Source organism: Adiantum capillus-veneris, chromosome 12 (genome assembly GCF_014529385.1).
Source record: "Adiantum capillus-veneris isolate H3 chromosome 12, ASM1452938v2, whole genome shotgun sequence".
Lineage (NCBI taxonomy): Eukaryota > Viridiplantae > Streptophyta > Polypodiopsida > Polypodiales > Pteridaceae > Adiantum > Adiantum capillus-veneris.
The window spans coordinates 43,283,331-43,289,756 of NC_140942.1; the positions used below are offsets into that span (position 1 = coordinate 43,283,331).

The 6,426-nt window shown below is 43.3% G+C and overlaps 1 pseudogene; it reads right to left on the bottom strand.

Moving 5' to 3' along the window:
• Positions 1–5,042: 5,042 nt before the first annotated feature.
• On the bottom strand, positions 5,043–5,607 carry LOC147445654 (uncharacterized; annotated as a pseudogene).
• Between the last annotated feature and the right edge of the window lie 819 nt (positions 5,608–6,426).

Here is a 6,426-nt window from a genome sequence, read left to right on the forward strand (position 1 = left end):
TCCTCATGCATAATCTTCGACTCCAGCTCTTTACGCAGCCAAGCAATTTTAGCCTCATTGCGGCTTGCATAAAGACCTTGTAAAATATCCCAAGCCTGTTTTGCAGATTTTGCTGAACGGATGTGAGGAACAATGGTGCGCTTCATAGACAACGCAATCAATGCATGAGCCTGCGCATCCTTAACATCCCAACGAGCTTGTTTTGTCGTAGGCAAAACAAGTCTAACAGCTGCAATCCTTGCAGCAAGACCTGCAACATCCTCAACATCGCCTACATCCTCAGAACCAGGACGTACATCAATGCCTTGCACAATATTCCAGACACCCTTTGGCACAAGAACATGTTGCATCATATAAGCCCACATAGGGTAGTTGTCCCCATCCAACCTGTCCTCAGCAGCAAACATCTTGAACACATCTGTGTTGCTGTTGTCAGCCATGGTAAATGCTGCACCTGTTGTGAAAACTGCCTGGAAATAGGAGAAACGGAGCGGGAACAACCTGTGCTGTATAGCACAAACCGTGGAAGACTATAAGGCACCTGTTATGTAGAAAACGGCACTGACAGAAATTTTGCACAAAATGACGAAATAGCCTGTGCAGTACTGCCTGTAGTGGAAACGGAGGCGGAAATGAGCCCAAATTAAAATTCTGAGCAGACCTCGCTCTTTGAGCTCCCCCAAATTTTTTGTCGACCTGCGAACACTCGCCAAAGCTCACTGAAATCGGAGAAAGTGAGCAGGCGTGTGCTGGAGCAGCTGGCGACTAAGCCCGGGAGGACATGAGCTGCTCTGATACCAATTGTTGGAATTAGGGTTGCAGAGAAACACACACAGCTTGGAGAAGATGAAGGAAGCTCAAGGCACACAAGAGAGAGTTTGTTACTTAGCGTGCAATGGAAAGATTGATAGCCCTAGAGTGATGGGCGTATATACAATGCACGGGGGGAAAAACCTCCTAAAGAGGGAAAAAATGACCCGGCGGTCCTAGTGTGTTCACACACATCACTACCACATGTATATGGTAACACAATTACTTTATTTCTATGCATTTTGTTGCCATGCAAAGATGCCTAGGGATCGGTAATTTTTTTGCAAATAAGATCCAAACTTGTCGGAGTTTGGATCTTATTTGCAAATAATTTCAAAAAGTGGGGATCGGTAATTTTTTTGCAAATAAGATCCAAACTTTTCGGAGGTTGGATATTTAGAATCTACTCTTCAAATGCTATCTATTGATATATAGCATGCATGTATCGGACATTGCCTTCATGTAGATCTAGAAAAAGGTGATTTTAGATTACCGTAACGGTAACAAAATCTGGCTGATTGAAAAAAAATGGCATAACTTTCGTAGAAGTCATCCAAAATTTTCGGACCTTGGCTCTTTAGAATCCATTTTTCAAGAACTTTCCAATGATAGGTCATATCATGGGGTTCTAAGAAATATTTAGAGGGGTCTACCGGGTTGCTTTCTTTTGTACACTTTGATGATGTGGCACTCTTAAAAGGCCCAAAAATGAGTTCAAAATTTTCCTAATGCAGGGGTCATAAGATCAAAAGTCCATAAGTAAGAAGGTGCTAGGAGCTCGAGCGAGAATCAAAAGGTAAGTGGGGCGCATGTGTAATTCAATGGCATCATGACTTGCGACCAAAGCAAGCCACCATCTTTTGCAAAGGAGGATCCAAATTGGAATCCCATTCTTTCATTTCCCCTTAATCGAGAGCATGTGTGTTCCTTGCATTTGAGATTTAAAATTTTGGACAAGTTGCTAATGTTCCACATAAATTATGCATGGAACATGGAGCCAGAGCCGCGACAAAAGGAGTGCATTCACGTGCTTGTAACAATTTTGTCATCGGTGAGGCTTCACTCCGGTCTAATAACCCTCTCAGAGCACCACAAGAGCCCAACAACCACACAAGATAACCCTAATAAGATATGTATGGGTGGGGCAAAGGCAAGACACTTGCTTTCAAAGTATGGTGAGGATCAAAGCCATACTCGTTTTTATATATGGAAGCAGGTGTGTGACATAACAACCTACATTGGTAATGTGGCAACACTAGGGACGAAGAGAGTGCATGTGTGGGAAGCATGCAATGAGATGATGAGGCTTCTTGAGCCGCCACACCTTAGTGAAAATGAGATACAAACATTCAAGGTGTATATTAATAAGTTCACAGAGCTAATGGTTGATGCATGGGGCAAAACCCATATCACATATTACATGCATATCTTGTTCGCCCACGGTCCCGCCCACGGTCCATACTTTCTTGACGAGTATGGATCCCTTGCGCTCTGGATCAATCAAGGGATAGAAAGGTCACACTATCAGGCAAAGGATGCATATTTTAAGAGCACTCAACATGGTGGTGGCAAGATCCAGAAGAACGCGTTTCATGAGATGTGCAACTGGTTCTACCGTGCACTAATCAATAGGAAGAAGCAAAGGTAGTGGGAAACTTGTCTCTTAGGCATATTATTATGAAAGTGGTGAGTGTCCAAAGAACTCAAGGATGCCATGGGTCGAATGCATGCGAGAGAGCACCGACATGGTGGAGAAATTGGAGAAGAGTAGGGAGTACGTGGCTTCTCACGCAGTAACATTTGTAATTTCCACTTTTTAAAGCATATTAATGATAAATTGTAATTTTTTAAAAAAAATTGGTTCCTAAAAATATCAAAGTGATTCTTTAAAGTCTTTTATAAGTTTGTGAGTTCTCTCTCTCTCTCTCTCTCTCTCTCTCTCTCTCTCTCTCTCTCTCTCTCTCTCTCTCTCTCTCTCTCTCTCTCTCTCTCTCTCTCTCTCTCTCTCTTTCTCTCTCTCTCTCTCTCTCTCTATCTTCTCCTCCTCCCTACTCTCACCTCCGACAATGGAAACCAACAAGCAAGAAACAACCAACCAGGAAACCACCAACTAGGAAACCAACAACATCTTGAAAAACTTGGCCAACATCATAATTGAGTAGTTCTTTGATTATCTCGATCCACTCCCACATGCTCAGAGGTCAACGATACCAAACATTGAGCAACTAGAGCACCTAAACAAAGAGGCAGAGCGCTTGTGGACCGAGAGCAAGTGCCAAGAGCAAACAAACTTTGATCAAAATCAACAAGATACCCAGAGGGTGAGAGAGCAAGAATTTTACGAAGAGTAAGAGAAGTTTTTGATCGCAGAGGCAAAGAGGACTTACAAGGCGCTCCAAGAGCAATGATACTCACACGAGAAGATTGGTGAACAAAGTATAAGAGACGTCGGGAGTAGAGGCCTAACACAGATTCACAACTACTCACAGATGAGCAGGTGGTCAAGCTCATAAAGAAGGTTTGTAATAGCACGATTCAAGAAGTCTATGAGAAGTTCTGGAGCAATGTGAGGAGGACTAAAGAAGAACGATTGAGGGCAAGGATGGAAGAGGCAAGCCACCTTGCAAGGGAGAGAGAAGAAGCAAAAAAGAGAGTGGATGAGGAAAGGGCCAAGAAGGTCACCCAAAAGAGCCCCAAGAAGTCGCCCAGAAGACTCCAAAGAAGGCCAAACAACCCCCATTCAAAGCAACAGGTGAAAGTAGTTATGCACCAAAAGGGAAGACAGTGAAGAAGAGAAAGAATCCTCCACAATTTGTAGAGGAGGCCAACCAGTGTGATGAGAAATGCAAGAAGTACCGCAACGATAATTCTGTCGGGCTTGCACTGCCAAGCCTCCACGAACACCACCACCTCTCAAGAAGAAGCATCACTAGAGACCTGGCACATGCGCATTGTGTGAAATCTGCAAATACCAGAAGAGTACATAGCTTATAATCCCTAAGGCCCCATTTTCTCGGCTCGTGAAAGAGATTATAGATGAGTACTCAGACAATGTAACCAAGATACAAGTAGCGGCAATAGGTGCATTGCGGCAAGCAGAGGAGGCTGTCATTGTATCCCTCTTTCAAGACACCGTTTTGAAAATGTCCCATGCTAAGCATGTGACTATTAAGCCCACAGATCTGTCCTTAGCACATTGCCTTCGTGTTGATGATTGCTTTTGTAAAACCTAGATAGGAAAGCCGTTGTAACTTCTCAAAAGACATCTTGTCTAGCTTTATCATGTTACTATTTTGACAATGAAGTTATTATATCTATGTTTGGCACTTATACTGTGTTGTTTGAAAGTATAAGCTTGTGTTTATTATGTATTTGAATGTGGTTACTTGGGTCAATTTCTCTAATCAATCCACTCGTGGAATCTGTGTTAGTTTGGCAAGTAGAAATAAGGGCTCAGGTGGTGCCCATCCCGATGCCCACAGGTCATTTGAACCATGTCGCCATGCACATGGCGGCATAACGATCCGTTTCATGGACCCATGCCACAGAATGGCTCCTTATGCTATCATGTACATCATGTTAGTATGCAAATAGCTTATGACGCACAATCAATCTGTAAGGTTCTCATAACAAATGTTTCTATGCTCATAGGATCTGTGTTAGCTGACAAGTAGTAAGTAGATCTCATGTGGTGCCCATCTTGATGTCCTCGGGCCTTTTTTACCCCGTCACGATGCAAATGGCGGCCTAAGGAGCCGTTATGTGGCCTCGTGCACCACAAAGAGTTTTTTGGCAGTTTGATTGGGGACGGCTCCTTATGCTGCCATGTGCACAACGACGGGGTTCAAGCGGCCCATGAGGCTCACCTACGACAAGAGAAAATCGTGTTATTGTTATGAAAATGGCTCGTGACGCACATGGATCAAGACAAGACTTTACTCAAGTTGATCGCTTTGTTAATTTCAAAGATACATCAAGACGTGCAATGCATGTGGCTAAGATAGAATTTTTACAAGCTCATTGAAGGCATATTGACCTAGGCTCCTTGAAGATGGTTTTTCACCAATGCGCGAAACAATATCTTCTTTGCTTGTTATTCCTTGCCTGAGGCAAAGGCCGCAATACCCTAAAAGGATTCTAGCCGCTTTCTCACCAAAACTATGGATTGCTATCTCTATGTTTAATACATTTGTGGGCATTTAGAGCTATAGGAAACTCAGCCAAAATAGAGCTTAGTGCTCTACATTTGTACATCTTTGCTGATGCATACTCTGTATACTCGTTGTGGATGACCCGAACCATCTCTTCATTGAAGCTTGGGAGATAATTCCACAGGGCACGTCCTATGAGTCACCCTTTGTGCGAGATCCACCTTTTCATTGGGCAAACCAATCCATCTCCAAAGCGAACTTCAAGGAAACAACATTGGATTATGATTCTAAGAAACGAAAATGAGAATTGAGAAGAATGAAGTACCCACTAGTGTCACATCATCTTGATCACAAAGGTTCTTGTTGGTTATGTCGATTATGCGTGCACTCTAAGCACATGAGACGTTTGTGGGGAGTGAAGCTACTCTCGAGCACATTCTCCTAGAAATATTTCTCCTCATCAATGGTTTGTAGAGATGCCTCCACGAGGGAATCCATGGAATTATGTCCCTCTGGCAAGGTGAGCATGTTGATAAGGGGAGCAGAGGAGTAGTCCACTTGGAACTTGGTCTTATGATGACTGGGTTTTTGTATCACGAACCCCAACATATGTTGCAAGAACATAGAGGGATTCATCCTGATGCATTTCAATGGAGTGGGTAATTTCGTCAAGGAAGAGAAATTCTTGACCGTCCACTATAATTGGATGCAAGGTGCGCAATAGAAGCTCTAGGATCTCATCTTCAACATCCTCCCCTTCTAGGTCTTGGTCAAAATCTTGGGGGGGGGGGGGGGGGGGGGGGGGGGGGGGGGTCACTATGTAAAAATTGTGTATTCCCAACCAGATGGAAGGAAGGCATTCATTACCGTTCCACCCTCAGCAATTTACATTGTAGGCGTGCGACGAACATTGTCTATTTTGAACAAAAAAAGAAAAAGATGGAGAGGCATAAAAGATGTTAGTGTTGCTTGATGTGACCCGTTACGTGCACTTCATTGCATTGAAGATTTCATTTTCAATCTACCGCTTGGTTAATACAATCGAGGTAATGTCAAGAGTTGGACAATCACCATCATATGAGTTGGTGGACTAAGTGTTATCAAGGTCCCATAGCCAATCCTTGTCATTGGGACTACATACTCTACATCAAAGAAGAAGATGGACCGTTCTGCAAGCTCCCACGCAGTGCATCTGGAATATAGCAATGACCCGAACTCAAAGTGGTAAGCGTCAAAAGTTCCAAAGAGCACCTCTAGAGGCTCCTATTCCAAAACTATTGATGGAAAAATATATGCATAAGCAAAACACCATGCCCACAGAGTTTCGTCATTAGAGACTTCATGCGAGAGCGTAGCGTTTGCTACAAACAACAATAGAAATACTTACAATTAGCAGGAAAGCGTTTGCAATCGGCATTGTTGATCCATATAGTTGAGAAGCTTTGTAGATGTGTTGTATCTTCAC